This window comes from Bombina bombina, chromosome 4 (genome assembly GCF_027579735.1).
Source record: "Bombina bombina isolate aBomBom1 chromosome 4, aBomBom1.pri, whole genome shotgun sequence".
Taxonomy (NCBI): domain Eukaryota; kingdom Metazoa; phylum Chordata; class Amphibia; order Anura; family Bombinatoridae; genus Bombina; species Bombina bombina.
Genome location: NC_069502.1, coordinates 14657599 through 14675957, shown reverse-complemented (window position 1 = coordinate 14675957; position 18359 = coordinate 14657599). Strand labels below are relative to the sequence as shown.

The 18359-nt window shown below is 36.9% G+C and overlaps 1 long non-coding RNA gene across 1 annotated transcript in view; it reads right to left on the bottom strand.

Annotated features, from left to right (window-relative positions):
* The window catches only part of LOC128655215 (uncharacterized), an 84151-nt gene that overhangs the window by 25161 nt on the left and 40631 nt on the right, over positions 1–18359 (bottom strand). Inside the window, exon 2 of the long non-coding RNA XR_008401726.1 lies at positions 16080–16311. This is a non-coding gene — a long non-coding RNA (uncharacterized LOC128655215). The remainder of the gene's footprint in view (positions 1–16079; positions 16312–18359) is intronic.

Sequence of the window (18359 nt, the reverse complement as noted above, 5' to 3'; positions counted from 1 at the left end):
TGGCAGCACTCCCACAATATGTGTGCTAGTATTTTAAAAACTTTAAAATGGTTTTTTTGTGGTGTGCTTAACCAACCCCCCCTTGTGTTTGATTCTATAATAGGGAGTTGACCAAATCCCTTTGGTTAATGCACACCACCCAGCCCAGGAGCCCAGGTGTATTCCATATAATGTGATCTTGATATATATATATATACTCAGCTAGGGAGTTTCATTCTGTGCAGTCATGATTTGAGGCATAGCACTGCAAAGTTGGAATTCTGTATTTAATATTAGAATCGAATGACTCAGCCCAGCAAAGGTAAACTGACTAGTATAATGTGACTATGGTATATATATATACATATAAAGCTAGGGAGTTTCATTCTGTGCAGTCATGATTTGAGGCATAGCACTGCAATTTTGGAATTCTGTATTTAATATTAGAATCGAATGACTCAGCCCAGCAAAGCTAAACAGACTAGTGTTAGGACCAGTCTGACCTTGGGACACCTTGTAAGTGGTAGACTGGCTTAGCAGAATATGGCCATATTGTGTGACTAAGATCCCAACTTTATTTAAAGATATATAGACTTAAAGTCTTGCAGCAAAAATTAAATATAATTTTGCTTGTAAATGTTATAAACATGTGGATTCAAGTATTTAGATGTGCGCCAACCCTCTCTGTTGTTTTGTTATTGTTTTGGTCTTTTTGGCAGCACTCCCACAATATGTGTGCTAGTATTTTAAAAACTTTAAAATGGTTTTTTTTGTGGTGTGCTTAACCAACCCCCCCTTGTGTTTGATTCTATAATAGGGAGTTGACCAAATCCCTTTGGTTAATGCACACCACCCAGCCCAGGAGCCCAGGTGTATTCCATATAATGTGATCTTGATATATATATATATACTCAGCTAGGGAGTTTCATTCTGTGCAGTCATGATTTGAGGCATAGCACTGCAAAGTTGGAATTCTGTATTTAATATTAGAATCGAATGACTCAGCCCAGCAAAGGTAAACTGACTAGTATAATGTGACTATGGTATATATATATACATATAAAGCTAGGGAGTTTCATTCTGTGCAGTCATGATTTGAGGCATAGCACTGCAATTTTGGAATTCTGTATTTAATATTAGAATCGAATGACTCAGCCCAGCAAAGCTAAACAGACTAGTGTTAGGACCAGTCTGACCTTGGGACACCTTGTAAGTGGTAGACTGGCTTAGCAGAATATGGCCATATTGTGTGACTAAGATCCCAACTTTATTTAAAGATATATAGACTTAAAGTCTTGCAGCAAAAATTAAATATAATTTTGCTTGTAAATGTTATAAACATGTGGATTCAAGTATTTAGATGTGCGCCAACCCTCTCTGTTGTTTTGTTATTGTTTTGGTCTTTTTGGCAGCACTCCCACAATATGTGTGCTAGTATTTTAAAAACTTTAAAATGGTTTTTTTGTGGTGTGCTTAACCAACCCCCCCTTGTGTTTGATTCTATAATAGGGAGTTGACCAAATCCCTTTGGTTAATGCACACCACCCAGCCCAGGAGCCCAGGTGTATTCCATATAATGTGATCTTGATATATATATATATACTCAGCTAGGGAGTTTCATTCTGTGCAGTCATGATTTGAGGCATAGCACTGCAAAGTTGGAATTCTGTATTTAATATTAGAATCGAATGACTCAGCCCAGCAAAGGTAAACTGACTAGTATAATGTGACTATGGTATATATATATACATATAAAGCTAGGGAGTTTCATTCTGTGCAGTCATGATTTGAGGCATAGCACTGCAATTTTGGAATTCTGTATTTAATATTAGAATCGAATGACTCAGCCCAGCAAAGCTAAACAGACTAGTGTTAGGACCAGTCTGACCTTGGGACACCTTGTAAGTGGTAGACTGGCTTAGCAGAATATGGCCATATTGTGTGACTAAGATCCCAACTTTATTTAAAGATATATAGACTTAAAGTCTTGCAGCAAAAATTAAATATAATTTTGCTTGTAAATGTTATAAACATGTGGATTCAAGTATTTAGATGTGCGCCAACCCTCTCTGTTGTTTTGTTATTGTTTTGGTCTTTTTGGCAGCACTCCCACAATATGTGTGCTAGTATTTTAAAAACTTTAAAATGGTTTTTTTGTGGTGTGCTTAACCAACCCCCCCTTGTGTTTGATTCTATAATAGGGAGTTGACCAAATCCCTTTGGTTAATGCACACCACCCAGCCCAGGAGCCCAGGTGTATTCCATATAATGTGATCTTGATATATATATATATACTCAGCTAGGGAGTTTCATTCTGTGCAGTCATGATTTGAGGCATAGCACTGCAAAGTTGGAATTCTGTATTTAATATTAGAATCGAATGACTCAGCCCAGCAAAGGTAAACTGACTAGTATAATGTGACTATGGTATATATATATACATATAAAGCTAGGGAGTTTCATTCTGTGCAGTCATGATTTGAGGCATAGCACTGCAATTTTGGAATTCTGTATTTAATATTAGAATCGAATGACTCAGCCCAGCAAAGCTAAACAGACTAGTGTTAGGACCAGTCTGACCTTGGGACACCTTGTAAGTGGTAGACTGGCTTAGCAGAATATGGCCATATTGTGTGACTAAGATCCCAACTTTATTTAAAGATATATAGACTTAAAGTCTTGCAGCAAAAATTAAATATAATTTTGCTTGTAAATGTTATAAACATGTGGATTCAAGTATTTAGATGTGCGCCAACCCTCTCTGTTGTTTTGTTATTGTTTTGGTCTTTTTGGCAGCACTCCCACAATATGTGTGCTAGTATTTTAAAAACTTTAAAATGGTTTTTTTGTGGTGTGCTTAACCAACCCCCCCTTGTGTTTGATTCTATAATAGGGAGTTGACCAAATCCCTTTGGTTAATGCACACCACCCAGCCCAGGAGCCCAGGTGTATTCCATATAATGTGATCTTGATATATATATATATACTCAGCTAGGGAGTTTCATTCTGTGCAGTCATGATTTGAGGCATAGCACTGCAAAGTTGGAATTCTGTATTTAATATTAGAATCGAATGACTCAGCCCAGCAAAGGTAAACTGACTAGTATAATGTGACTATGGTATATATATATACATATAAAGCTAGGGAGTTTCATTCTGTGCAGTCATGATTTGAGGCATAGCACTGCAATTTTGGAATTCTGTATTTAATATTAGAATCGAATGACTCAGCCCAGCAAAGCTAAACAGACTAGTGTTAGGACCAGTCTGACCTTGGGACACCTTGTAAGTGGTAGACTGGCTTAGCAGAATATGGCCATATTGTGTGACTAAGATCCCAACTTTATTTAAAGATATATAGACTTAAAGTCTTGCAGCAAAAATTAAATATAATTTTGCTTGTAAATGTTATAAACATGTGGATTCAAGTATTTAGATGTGCGCCAACCCTCTCTGTTGTTTTGTTATTGTTTTGGTCTTTTTGGCAGCACTCCCACAATATGTGTGCTAGTATTTTAAAAACTTTAAAATGGTTTTTTTGTGGTGTGCTTAACCAACCCCCCCTTGTGTTTGATTCCTTAATTCCGATTGGCTGATAGAATCCTATCAGCCAATCGGAATTCGAGGGACGCCATCTTGGATGACGTCCCTTAAAGGAACCGTCATTCGGCTAGTAGGCGTCGGGAGAAGAGGATGTTCCGCGTCGGAGGTCTGCAAGATGGATCCGGAAGAAAGAAGATTGAAGATGCCGTTGATAGAAGACTTCATCCGGATCATGGACCTCTTCAGCTCCCGCTTGGATGAAGACTTCATCTGGATCATGGACCTCTTCAGCTCCCGCTTGGATGAAGACTTCAGCCGGATCATGGACCTCTTCAGCCCCCCGCTTGGGCTTGGATCAGGACATCGGAGGAGCTCTTCAGGACAGATCGGTGAACCTGGCAGGGTGAAGATAAGGTAGGAAGATCTTCAGGGGCTTAGTGTTAGGTTTATTTAAGGGGGGTTTGGGTTAGATTAGGGGTATGTGGGTGGTGGGTTGTAATGTTGGGGGGGGGGGGTATTGTATGTTTTTTTTTACAGGCAAAATAGCTGAATTCTTTGGGGCATGCCCCGCAAAGGGCCCTGTTCAGGGCTGGTAAGGTAAAAGAGCTTTGAACTTTAGCAATATAGAATAGGGTAGGGCATTTTTTTATTTTGGGGGGCTTTGTTATTTTATTAGGGGGCTTAGAGTAGGTGTAATTAGTTTAAAATTGTTGTAATATATTTCTAATGTTTGTAAATATTTTTTTATTTTTTGTAACTTAGTTCTTTTTTATTTTTTGTACTTTAGCTAGTTCATTTAATTGTATTTATTTGTAGGAATTGTATTTAATTAATTTATTGATAGTGTAGTGTTAGGTTAATTGTAGGTAATTGTAGGTAGTTTATTTAATTAATTTATTGATAGTGTAGTGTTAGGTTTAATTGTAACTTAGGTTAGGATTTATTTTACAGGTAATTTTGTAATTATTTTAACTATTTTAGCTATTAAATAGTTCTTAACTATTTAATAGCTATTGTACCTGGTTAAAATAAATACAAAGTTACCTGTAAAATAAATATAAATCCTAAAATAGCTATAATATAATTATTGTAGCTATATTAGGATTTATTTTACAGGTAAGTATTTATCTTTAAATAGGAATAATTTATTTAATAAGAGTTAATTAATTTCGTTAGATGTAAATTATATTTAACTTAGGGGGGTGTTAGTGTTAGGGTTAGACTTAGCTTTAAGGGTTAATACATTTATTAGAATAGCGGTGAGCTCCAGTCGGCAGATTAGGGGTTAATAATTGAAGTTAGGTGTTGGCGATGTTAGGGAGGGCAGATTAGGGGTTAATACTATTTATTATAGGGTTAGTGAGGCGGATTAGGGGTTAATAACTTTATTATAGTAGCGCTCAGGTCCGGTCGGCAGATTAGGGGTTAATAAGTGTAGGCAGGTGGAGGCGACGTTGTGGGGGGCAGATTAGGGGTTAATAAATATAATATAGGGGTCGGCGATGTTAGGGCAGCAGATTAGGGGTACATAGGGATAATGTAAGTAGCGGCGGTTTACGGAGCGGCAGATTAGGGGTTAATAATAATATGCAGGGGTCAGCGATAGCGTGGGCGGCAGATTAGGGGTTAATAAGTGTAAGGTTAGGGGTGTTTAGACTCGGGGTACATGTTAGGGTGTTAGGTGCAGACGTAGGAAGTGTTTCCGCATAGCAAACAATGGGGCTGCGTTAGGAGCTGAACGCGGCTTTTTTGCAGGTGTTAGGTTTTTTTTTCAGCTCAAACAGCCCCATTGTTTCATATGGGAGAATCGTGCACGAGCACGTTTTTGAGGCTGGCCGCTTGCGTAAGCAACTCTGGTATCGAGAGTTGAAGCTGCGTTAAAAATGCTCTACGCTCCTTTTTTGGAGCCTAACGCAGCCTTTATGTGGACTCTCAATACCAGAGTTATTTTTATGGTGCGGCCAGAAAAAAGCCGGCGTTAGTTTTTCGGGTCGTTACCGACAAAACTCCAAATCTAGCCGTATGTGTTTTACCTCTGTGATTAGCTTGTATCTAAGCATCTTCTGACATCCCCCTGATCACATGACTTTTTATTTATTATCTATTGACTTGCATTTAAGCTAATTGGTGCTGTGTTGTGCACAACCCACGGGCGTGAGCACAATGTTATCTATATGGCTCACGTGAACTAGCACTCCCCAGTTGTGAAAAGCTAATAAAAAAGCATGTGATCAGGGGGCTGTCTTTAGTGACTTAGAAACAGACAGACATTTAGAGGTTTAAAGGTTATAAAGTATGTTAATATAACAATGTTGGTTGTGCAAAGCTGGGGAATGGGTAGTAAAGGCGTTATCTATCATTTTAAACAATAACAAATGTTGTGTAGGCTGTCTCTATAAGTATTTACTGCCAGACTGTACATAAAAATATAAATTCTATGTATACATTCTATCTTCATTTAATTATATAATGAATTTATTTTTCTATCCTTATACTGCTGTTTTCATAGCAAAATTATTTTGTTTACAACATGTTGGTTTGAAATCACTGGGGACTATTTCCTACAAATGAAACCTGTTCATTTGTAGATTTTAATTTAAGCATCACACTCTTTGGATTTCTAAAATCCTTTCACTGGAACAATTGTATTAAAAGAAATATAAGTTGTTGTTTTTTATTTTCACATTATTATGTTGCAATCTACATTTGTCTGATTGAAATTTCCCTGAAGTATTTTTTCAATTTTCATCTTAGTTTTACTTTTTCAAAATAATCAAATCCACAACAGCTTAAAATAATGTGCATATCTCAAGAGTCCTGCCCTGTCTACCTGTGAATGATCTGGACTGGACACACTGCTATGGGACTATATTTTACTGCTCTGTCTGCCTGTGAATGAGCTGGAATGGACACTTACTGCTATGGGATTATATTTTTCTTGGACCCAATATGAGAGGAAGAATAAGCATCAAAAAAAGCATAAATATTGGGGGAAAAGTTTAGACGCAGTCTAAATAAATATAATTAAAATAAGAGAAAAAATAATGAGCGAATACCATGTCATAAATAGAAGGAAGAGGGCAAAAACCGAAGCGATAGAACAGGCAAAGATTTGGTGATGCAAGTTTTACATGGCTTAATTGCAAAAGCAAAATTCACAAATCATTATTTTCTAGTCATGTGATGTGTGACCATATATGACATCATTTGTTACATGGTTAATCACAAATAAAAAGAGAGAAGCGTTCAACCTGAGAACGAACAATAGCATAATAGTTTGTTCTATGGCTAGTTACCACCCAAGAAGCAGCCTCTTTTTGCTCAACATGTGACTTTCACAGAGAATAACTTTCCTGTAGCATATCAGTCTGATCCAGACTTAACAGTGCAGTCCAGCCCTGAAATACCAGGCGATCCCTCTCTGAATGAGAGAAAAGAAAATGTATGCTTACCTGATAAATTTGTTTCTTTTTTGACACGATGAGTCCACAGATCATCTTAATTACTAATGGGATATTCACCTCCTGGTCAGCAGGAGGAGGCAAAGAGCCCCACAGCAGAGCTGTTAAATAGCTCCTCCCTTCCCTCCCACTCCAGTCATTTGACCGAAGTTAGGAAGAGAAAGGAAAAGCCAAGGTGCAGAGGTGTCTGAAGTTTACAATAACCCACAACCTGTCTACAAGAACAGGGCGGGCGGTGGACTCATCGTGTCAAAAAAGAAACAAATTTATCAGGTAAGCATAAATTTTCTTTTCTTTTTTAAGACATCATGAGTCCACGGATCATCTTAATTACTAATGGGATTCAATACCCAAGCTAGAGTACACAGATGATACTGGAGGGACAAGACAGGGAACCTAAACGGAAGGCACCACTGCTTGAAGAACCTTTTTCCCAAAAGCGGCCTCAGCCGAGGCAAAAGTGTCAAATTTGTAGAACTTTGAAAAAGTGTGAAGAGAGGACATAGTTGCAAATCTGTTCCACAGAAGATTCATTTTTGACCGCCCATGAGGAAGCAACAGCCCTCGTGGAATGAGCCGTAACTCTCCCGGGAGGCTGCTGTCCAGCAGTCTCATATGCAAAACGTATGATACTCTTCAGCCAAAAAGAAAGAGAAAACCATCAACAAAGAAGAAGACTGACGACAGTCCTTAGTCGCCTGCAGGAAAAACTTTAAAGCACGGACCACTTCCAAATTGTTCTGAAAAGAAGGATTAGGACACAAGAAAAAAACAACAATCTCCTGATTAATGTTCCAATCAGAAACAACCTTAGGAAGAAATCCTAATTTAGTACGTAAAAATACCTTATCTGAATGGAAAATAAGATAAGGAGACTCATACTGTAATGCCGAGAGCTCTGACACTCTCTGAGCATAAGAAATAGCAACAAGAAACTAAAACTTTCCAAGATAACAACTTAATATCTAAGGAATGCATAGGCTCAAACGGAGCCCCTTGAAGAACTCTGAGAACTAAATTCAGACTCCATGGAGGAGTAACTGATTTGAACACAGGCCTCATCCTGACCAAGGCCTGATAAAATGATTGTACATCTGTGACATCTGCCAGACCTTTGTGTAACAAAATAGATAAAGACAGAGATTTGACCCTTTAGGGAAAACTTGACGATAAACCTTTCTCCAAACCCTCTTGGAGAAAAGACAAAATTCTAGGAATCCTACTCTACTCCATGAGTAGCCCATGTATTCACACCAATAGAGATATCTACGCCATATCCCATGATAAATTTTTCTAGTGAGAGGCTTACGAGCTTGAATCATGGTCTCAATGACCGAGTCAGAAAAACCCCGCTTGGATAATATTAAGTGTTCAATCTCCAAGCAGTCAGTTTGCAGACCATGCGCATCTGCACCGCTCCTAATAACGCCTCACTCTCTCGATGTAGGCAGAGTATCTACCCGACTGCTGCGCAATGACAATGGCGTGAGTCGGAAGCTCTGCCCATCGTGGGCGTGAAGATAAAAACAACTGCCACACTAACGTCCTTAACTGAAAATAAGAGGACGATAATAGTGAATAAAGTTAAAAAATAACCATCTGAGCCAAAGTAATTGAAATGCAAAGGCCTGTCCCCAGTCCCTGTACTTGCACCTATGCTGTCAATTAATTCTCCGGAACTAGGAGAGATGAAAATTATGTTAGTTAGGGAAATAAAGTGCTAGCCCTTTCCTGGATCCCCCCAGAAATAAATAAGCAGCACTTACCTTAATGTCTGCCATACAGCTAGGCAGATCACAGGTTTAAGAGGTCCTCTCCCTCCTATTGACCTGTTGGAAAAAAAAAGGCATGCTGAGTAATCCATTACCTCAGACTAAGGCACACAATATATGGGAGGCACAATGAGAATTATGTCCCACAAGTTCCCATTACTCTAAAGCCACCAAAAGCTCTACTGAGACTGATATGGACTACGGCTACACCCTAGAACAAAGCAGCACAATCTTGCACTACTTTTAAAATAATAAACTCTTGATTGAAGAATCTAATCCTAACACCGCAATTTGCTTCTTCCTATCACTAACGTAGGCAAAGAGAATGACTGGAGTGGGAAGGAAGGGAGGAGCTATTTAACAGCTCTGCTGTGGTGCTCTTTGCCTCCTCATGCTAACCAGGAGGTAAATATCCCATTAGTAATTAAGATGATCCGTGGACTCATCATGTCTTAAAAAAGAAACGGCAAAACCCCAGACGTACATTTCGGCCTAGTATGGGCCTCATCAGTGAGGTGCAGCCATACGCCTCTAGGTACACTGAGCAACGGGTTCACGTTTGGATTCCCGCATCACACTTAGGGAGACTTCCCTAAGAGTCATTATTTATGTTAATCACATAATATATTACATAAACGTGTCCAGTGTTTTTGTGGAAGTTTTAACTGTTTTGATGTGCATCACTAGCTGTTCTTGTCATGCACAACGTGGCCTATGTGCTCATGATGAGTTACTCAAGGAATGCTTTCTAAAAAAAAAAAAAAACAAGGGGCTGTTCCTGCAAATTGCAAGATGCCTCCCATAGAAAGTAATTGAGCTAGCTGGAAAGGCAAACCTCACTGGCGAGAGCAGCGTTAGAAGAGAACAGGGGGAACGCTTTAAAAATTAAATCCTGCAGTCAATACAAGTCAGAGACTGTTTTCAGCGTGTAGCATCTTAAATTCACATACATGTGTTTTATATTCAGATAAAAGGTGTTTTAAATATTTCGACTTAATCTTGCCACCTTTTTGTTAATGAGATAAAACTGTGAGTTCTGAATTAGGAAACTGTTAAGAGAATATTCAAGACCTTGCAGAGAACAGTCCCATTGAACGTTATTTTACAATACGGAAAACAACACACTGAATTTAGTCTAATAAGTATCAGTTTTATGGTGTGCTGTCTTTATGAATTTTCCAGTGTAATTTCAATACGAAATTTTATTTTTCACTAAAATTACAATTTTTTGCAAATTATTTTGTTAAGAATTTAAATGTAATATAATCATACAATTTTTGATGTGCTTTTTTTATTTAGTTTTTATTCAATATTGCATTTATTTGTTTTATATTATTTTTTAAAGCTCTATTCTAATGTATGCATCTCATTCACATACTTAAATTCAGGGAGTACCTATTTGCCAGACACACTGGTTTTAATATAAAAACTGTCTTTAGATAATTCTAGTGGTTATTTCATAGTATTGGCAAGATTTCTTACAAAATCTCATAAGCCCAGAGTCCTTTATATAATCAGGATCTTAGAGAGGTGTTTCCAGGATGCCAGTTAAAGGGACAGTCTAGGCCAAAATAAACTTTCATGATTCAGATACAGCATGTCATTTTAAACAATTTTCCAATTTACTTTTATCACCAATTTTGCTTTGTTCTCTTGGTATTCTTAGTTGAAAGCTTAACCTAGGAGGTTCATATGCAAATTTCTTAGACCTTGAAGGCCACCTATTTTCAGAATGCATTTTAACAGTTTTTCACCACTAGAGGGAGTTAGTTCACGTATTTCATATAGATAACACTGTGCTCGTGCACGAGAAGTTATCTGGGAGCAGGCACTGATTGGCTAGACTGCAAGTCTGTCAAAAGAACTGAAAAAAGGGGCAGTTTGCAGAGGCTTAGATACAAGATAATCACAGAGGTTAAAAGTATATTAATATAACTGTGTTGGTTATGCAAACCTGGGAAATGGGTAATAAAGGGATTATCTATCTTTTAAAACAATAAAAATTCTGGTGTAGACTGTCCCTTTAATTTGTTAAATTCCTTAAAGTCATGGTAAACTTAAGTTATCTGCACAACAGATTATAAATATTTGACTTTTTATGTATAAATGTATAACTGGCTGCCCATTTCGATCATCTCTTTTTTTCTTCAGGGCGGAGAATATCTGGCAAAATTGTGTATTTTCAATCTGATTGATGAATGAAAAATTTTGGGTTTCATGTCCCTTTAAATAATAATTTAAAAATAATTTCTTATAGTGTGGTTTGATTCAGCTTAGTATGTAGTTTACAATTGTACTTTCTATTACGTTTTACTATGACTTTAATGATAGATCAGGTTTATTAAGATTTACTTCTGAATGGCATTCCAACAGGGTTATTTGTTTTTACATGATTTTTATATTCCATAAATGTTATTTATAACTATTTCTATAATTGTGTGTTAAAAGATTTGAAAATGTTATGTCCTGAATCACAAAAGGAAATTTTAGGGACTCATGTCCCTTTTAATTTTATCAGTTAATTAATATAACACATACAGGGCCGCCATCAGGGGGTGACAGGGGTGACTCCTGTCAGGGGCCCAATGGGCCAGGGGGGCCCCATGAGTCAAGAACTAAAAAAAAAAAAAAAAAAAAAAAAATTTTTTTTTTTTTAAATTTTGGCAGCCACCAGTGGGTACTACAGCAGAGTGCTAATTGAGTATGGGAAATGTTATTACAAGGAGTAAAGTATTAGCATTTGAGAGGATTTCTGAGTGTGCACTAAACCACTATGCACAGTGTGAGACAGACTTGGCGCTTTGTTTGTACAGTGTGTGCCTGAGTCAGACGGCAGATCATTTTCATTTGCAGAGAAGGTAGGACTTAATTCAGAGTGACAACTTCAGTGTGGTAGTATTTGTTTGGTTGGGCCAGGGGTCCATAAATTTTTTTTTTTTTTAGCAGCAGTGTATTTATGATTATTTGACAATGCTGTAGAAATTCTATATTTAAAACCATGCAGAAATGTTTCCTCCTCAATACACAAATGGTAGGTGCCCTTTTGGCAGATTCCAGTTTACTGCCCCTTTATGCAATGACTTTCCAGATGCAAGGAGGCATTTTATCTAAGATTTTTACATCTGCATAAAATGTTATACTCTCAGACTAAGATTGCTCAGTGTTTGAAATGAGACAGGTTAACTTAAAACTGTTCAGTTTACACTACAGCTGACTTAATTTTGAAATACATACCAACAAGCCTATATCCTGCATTTAACCAGATCTAATGGTATGAGTACCACAGCTTATGGTTTCACCAAGACCATATAGAGTACAGCATTTTCAAAATCCATAAATACAGCTGACAGATCATGGGAACATTTGTACACTATATTTGAAGTGGTGCTCTTGGTTGGGGAAAATGGGGAAAAAACAAACAAACATATGTCAACCTTTTAAAAGTACTTTTCTTCATCTAGCTATCTACTCAGATCATTAATGTACAATTTTGAATTCACAGAATTATTCTTGTTTACACATTTACAAATATGGTTCTTTAAAAAGTGATCTCTTAATTTCTTCAATTTTTTGTATCATGCATGTCACACACTGTTGATTTAGGGGATGCAAGGTGCATAAATGTTTCCTCCTGTGAGTGTTTCTGTGAGTGTCTGTGTTTATGTCTTTGTGCTTTGGTTTGTGTCTCTATGAGTGTGTATGTATTTTTTTTCTGTGGGTCTCTCTGTGAGGGTGGGTGTGTATGTCTTTGTGCATTTTCTGTGAATGTCTGTGAGGGTGTGTGCATATGTCTTTGAGCTTTTTCTATGGGTGTCTCTGTGAGGGTATGTTTGTATTTGTGTATTTTCTCTGGATCCCTCTGTGAGGGTGGGTGTGTATGTCTGTGTTTTCTGTGGATGTCTCTGTGAGGGGGTGTGTGTGTATGTATGTCTGTGTTTTCTGTGGATATCTCTGTGAGGGTGTGTGTTTTCTGTGTGTATGTCTTTGTGTGTTTTCTGTCAGTGTCTCTGTGTGTGTGTATGTCTTTGTGTGTTTTCTGAGGCTGTCTCTGTCGGTGTTTCCTTGGGTGTATGTGCAAGTTTGTGTTTGTGTGTGTGTGTCTATTGTCTGTTCCTTTTTAGGAAATTTTGACCTTACTACTGATTATTCACATCTTTCTACAGACTTTGAGACTAATGAGATCTTTATGGAAGTCACCAATCCACCATTTAACCTTTAAATTATTGTTTAGGCAGTTCAGGGCACTTCCTTTCAGCCACTGCATGCTGTTGTCATCATTTAGTTGGCATCTTCCTTTACAAAAAGATAATCAGAACTCCATATTTTGTTTTCTAAATCTCCTTTTTTTAAAAAAACTGTAGTCTACCTCATTACTTGTCAGGTCAATGTAAACAAGGGCTGAGTGTATGTTTGGGTGTCTGTGTCTGAGTGTGTTTCTTTCCGTGTCTGCTAGAGTGTCTATATGTGAATCCTTATGTGTGAGTGTGTGTTTCAATGTATGAGTGTGTCTGTGTGTTTGTATGTTACTACCTTTACAACATTTTCAAGTTTAAATAGACACTTAAAAAGTGCATATATGTTTTAGTCACTTGGTCAAAAATTGCACATGTCAAGGTGGGGGGGCCCTGATCAATGGTTAAGTCAGGGGCCCCAAAATTTCTAGTGGCGGCCCTGAACACATATCTGCAAAAAATTAAGGGCTAGATTACAAGTGGAGCGCTATTTTAACGTGAGCCCGTAAAGGGGCAAATTTGCTCATCTACAAGCGCATGTTTAATAATTAGCCATTACAAGTGGCTGGTTAATTCTACCACGAGCTTGAGGTAGCTAGAATTCATTAACCAGAGTGCAGATCTCTGGTTAATGACAAAAATGTCCCCAATTGCCGCCAAAATAAAGTGTACAGTTCATTTATTAATAAAAAAGTATGAGCATCTTTTTTTAAAAAATTTAAAATAACTGCACAAAGCAGTTATAAGGGTTTAAAGTGAGGGGATGTGCCTTTACACAGTGGTCTGAGTGGTCTATGGGGACTGTTTTATACTGCAAATTTATATGTAAACTCTGATATACATGTATATTTATGTGTTAATATACTGTATGTATATAGACATATAAACACATAAATATATACAGTATGTGTATATCCATACACATATATATTTTAAATTTGCTGCCCAACGCTGCATGTCTTACTCCCTGCACTGCGCTAGGTTCTTTTATGTGTCTGACGGCATCAGAACGAGGCCTTGAGTACAAAGCTTCAAGGCAAAGCGAAAGCGAGGTGGCGTTTGCATTGCGCTCAACTTGTAATACCAGTGCACATTTGCTTGCGCCAGTATTACTGAGTGTTTTAAAATCAACATTTATATTTTATGACATCTTATTACAATTAAATATTTGACTGTTACATAAAACATTAATATCTTAGCATTTATAGGACTATTCTAATGATATGTCAAGACCTATACAATTTAACCATATGAATTTTTGAAACATATACAGTTCCCATAGATTTTGATAACATTCTGAGGTTGCCGAGGGGCCTTGTTTTAAAGATTATTTTAAGCTTCATCTATCTTTTCCAGCATTTAGTTTGTGGGCTTTCCTGCCATTAACACCTACAGTGTGTGAAGTACCTAATTCATGATATTTCATACATAAAACAAAAAATTCTAGCAATGCAGAAAAACACAAAAATACAACCGGAAAAACTAGGAAACACACTTGCAAAATTGGTTATGTCAATGTTTGTAGTTGTAGAATATTGGTAAAATAAAGGTGTCTCCATTGGCTGGCTGTGGGTGTTCTATAGTCTTTGTAAGGACTTTAAATACCTGTATAATAAATTATTATCGATTACCAACCTTAAAGGGATATGCAACCCATTTTTTTTCTTGTATCTTGGTATCTTTTGTTGAAATACAATGACGTATGCTTAGGAGCCGGCCCATTTCTGGAGCACTATACGGCAGCAGTTTGCAAGAGTGTTATCCCTTTGCAATAACACTAGAGGGCAGCACTATTTCCTGTCATGTAGCGCTCCAGATGCCTACCTAGGTATTTCTTCAACACAGACTATCAGAGGAACAAAGCAAATTTGATCATAGAAGTAATTCGGAAACTTTTTTTAAACATGGTATGCTCTGTCTGAATCACACAATAAACTTTTTGGGTTTCATATTCTTTTAATCAGTGCTAAGCCACCTCCAGGAAATAGTAGAGGACAGGGCTACCCCAATCTATTTCTGTACATAAGAAAACAAGAATTCACAGAGAAATCAGTGAAAAGAAGAAAAAAAAAAAGAAAACAATATACTCTTCTTAGACCATAGAGCTCCATAATGAATTGCAAAACTCTTCTCAGACATGATGGTACATTATCACACAGCTTTCTATTTACGACTAAAATCCCTTTAAATTAAATCTGTTTAATATTAAAGGGATACTGAACCCAAATATTTTCTGTCATGATTCAGACAGAGCATGCAATTTTAAGCAACTTTTTAATTTACTTCTAATATCAATTTGTCTTTGTTCTCTTGTTATCTTTATTTGAAAAAGCAGGAATGTAAGCTTATGAGACGGCCCGTCTTTGGTTCAGAACCTGGGTAGCGCTTGCTGATTGGTAGCTAAAATGTAATAACCAATTGCCCGGCGCTATCTAGGGAGTTGAACCAAAAATAGGCCAGCTCATAAACTTACATTTCTGCTTTTTCAAATAAAGATACCAAGAGAATGAAGAAAATTGGTAATGGGAGTAAATTAGAAAGTTGCTTAAAATTGCATGCTCTGTCTGAATCATGAAAAAAAAATGGCTTTAGTATCCCTTTAAATTGAAACTTATACAGCTTTATAGTTGTATTCTATTGTTAACTCTTACTGGATGATGAGGGCAACTCATAGAGCTCTGTTGGACTAAAACTATGTATTTATTATTTTAAAGGGACACTCAATCAAAATTAAACGTTCATTATTCAGATAGAGCATGCCATTTTAAACAGCTTTCCAATTTACTTCCATTAACTAAATGTGCACAGTCTTTTTATATTTACACTTTTTGAGTCACCAGCTCCTACTGAGCATGTGCAAGAATAAGTGTGTATGCATTTGTGAATGGCTAATGGCTGTCACATAGTACGTGTATGCATTTGTGATTGTCAGAAAACAAATCTACTACTCATTTGAAGTTCAGACAAAGTGCTATTGCATTGTCTTGTTATCTTGCATTTGTTGATTATGCAAATCTACTGTGTTGACTGGTCCTTTAATATTTATTTTAGATATTCTTACAGATGCATCAAAGAAAAAAGGTGTTACATACCTCTGGGAAGTGAGGCTGAAACTCTGGTTCTTCGGTGCATAATTTTTCGGAATTATTCCCAATTAATTCTCCTTGATTCTCAGAAAAGTTCCCTGGAGTCGTAGCCGGCATGCTCTTAGAAAATGATTCCCCATCAACCACACTGAGTACAGAATAATCCTTTATGGTTTTGTTTGGATTGAGACAGCCAGGAGGGTGCTTCTCTAAATTACTTTGATATTTTAGAACACCTCTAGAAAATAAATTGCATGAGATAAGTACTAGCCTCAGTGTACTGAAGTGTCAATTACTTTCAATTCAAGAGAATTTGAAGTGCTGGTAACTTGAATTATTAAAGAACAAGTGCCTGAGTTTTGAACATCTTAAAAAAACAGTTCAGTAAGCATTTGACAAGTGAAGATACAGTTCCCCTTATGTATCATTATGTACTAGTAAACCCTTGGCTTTGTTGCAGCCCTGTTTTGGCAGCCAATGGGTGAAAGAACATACTGAGTACGCTTGAGTTACGTGCAGCTTAAAGGTGCACTGTATTTTTCTGTATATGTGACAGAGCAGAATGTAAACCTGTTATTTTTTTGCCTTGAAAAAAATTGAGGTTAAAATGTGGTTTATCTTTTAACTAATAGATCTGTATCAGTTAGTTGATAAGTTGATAAGTAATTCCTGATTATACATTTTGTCAGTTATTGGTACATATCTGATAAAACTGTATTAGTTTCAAATGAGCTTTAACCATATATTTCTTTATTTGTGCAGAAATATAATTTAATGCTACTCTTTCATATGAAAAAACAAAAACAAAAACAAAATAAGTACAGTGTCCTTTTAAATAATAGCAACAAAATTCAACCATAATTAGGGTTGCTGGCTGACCTGCAAACAATTGCTCCTCCGCAAACCTTTACCTTAGCCCCCACCTTTACCTATTTGATTGTTAATAAAACACACAGCAGTCACTTGACTCCACAATTGAAAGTAAAAAAACAAAGAGCAGAGATTTTACCCCAGAGGCTAAATTGAAGACACAGAGAAAAATATTTTAGCACCCCCCCAAGGACTGACACTAACACATAAGATGGTAATTTTTGTACCCTCCTTGGAGGCTTGTAACAGACAGAGTAGTACAGGGCTCACAACATTTGCTGAATACATCTTTAGGGAGATACGTGGGACAAATCTCACCAGTAGTTGATAGGCAGATCTGTGATGGAAGGGTTGGTGCCTTAGCTGTGCTATTGGCAGGGTGTTTTGTGGCCAAGGTTGTGTGGAGTTGGGAGTCTTGTGGATGAAGAAAGAGCAATCCTTGAAATCAGGACATTTGCCCTGACAGGGGAATCTGCAGACATGAAATTAGACAAAGCTACTAAGCAGTGGAAATCCTACAGGATCCAGAACATTTGGGCGGTATTGCAGAGTTACTAAGGGAACATTAAAATGGACAATGTTAAGTATTTTTGTAAAGATTTTACTGGGCAGACTTGAAATACTGGACTTTCTAGTTGAACACTGGACACTTGAGACCCTATTTATAATAAGATAGTATGTAGTAATGTAGAGCTCCCCACCATCCTGTATTTTACAGGATTCTCATGTTAGGGAGTTATGCATTGCTGTCCTTTTTGCAGCTTCCCTAGGGCAAATATCTCTGTTTCCAGAGCAAAGCCAGGGACTGCCCAAGCTAAGCCATAGTCTTTCCCGACTCACCCATGACCTGCCTAACCTCTCTCATGGCATAAGTCATTGCTTTACCCCTCCAGTCATGGCTCTACCCACAAAATTAATCTCCATTGCCTTCCAATCCCTGGAAGTCTCATAGAATTGTTAGGAGCTATGGTTATATATATATATATATATATATATATATATATATATATATATATATATACTGTATATATTATAGCTTCGTATTAAGTTAAAAGGACATTCTAGTGAAATACTAAAATGTTATGATTTGTTAAATAACTTTGAGCTAGATTACAAGAGGCACCCTAACATTAAAATATTGTGCCCTAATTAACTTGTGCGGGTATTAAAAATTAAAAGTAAACGCGAACGCACAATCACAAACTAAATTTGTGCTCATAGGGTTAGCGACTGAAGACCTTGTGTAAAAGATTAGGGCTAACATTAAAGTTGCATTAAACACAACATAAATACAATAAAATTAATAGTTACACTTATATATACACTAGCTAATAAAAAATATTCACATACATATTAAAATCATGTCCGCTGTTGGTAACACTTTATTGGATTGTTATGGACCAACAGATCCCTTAG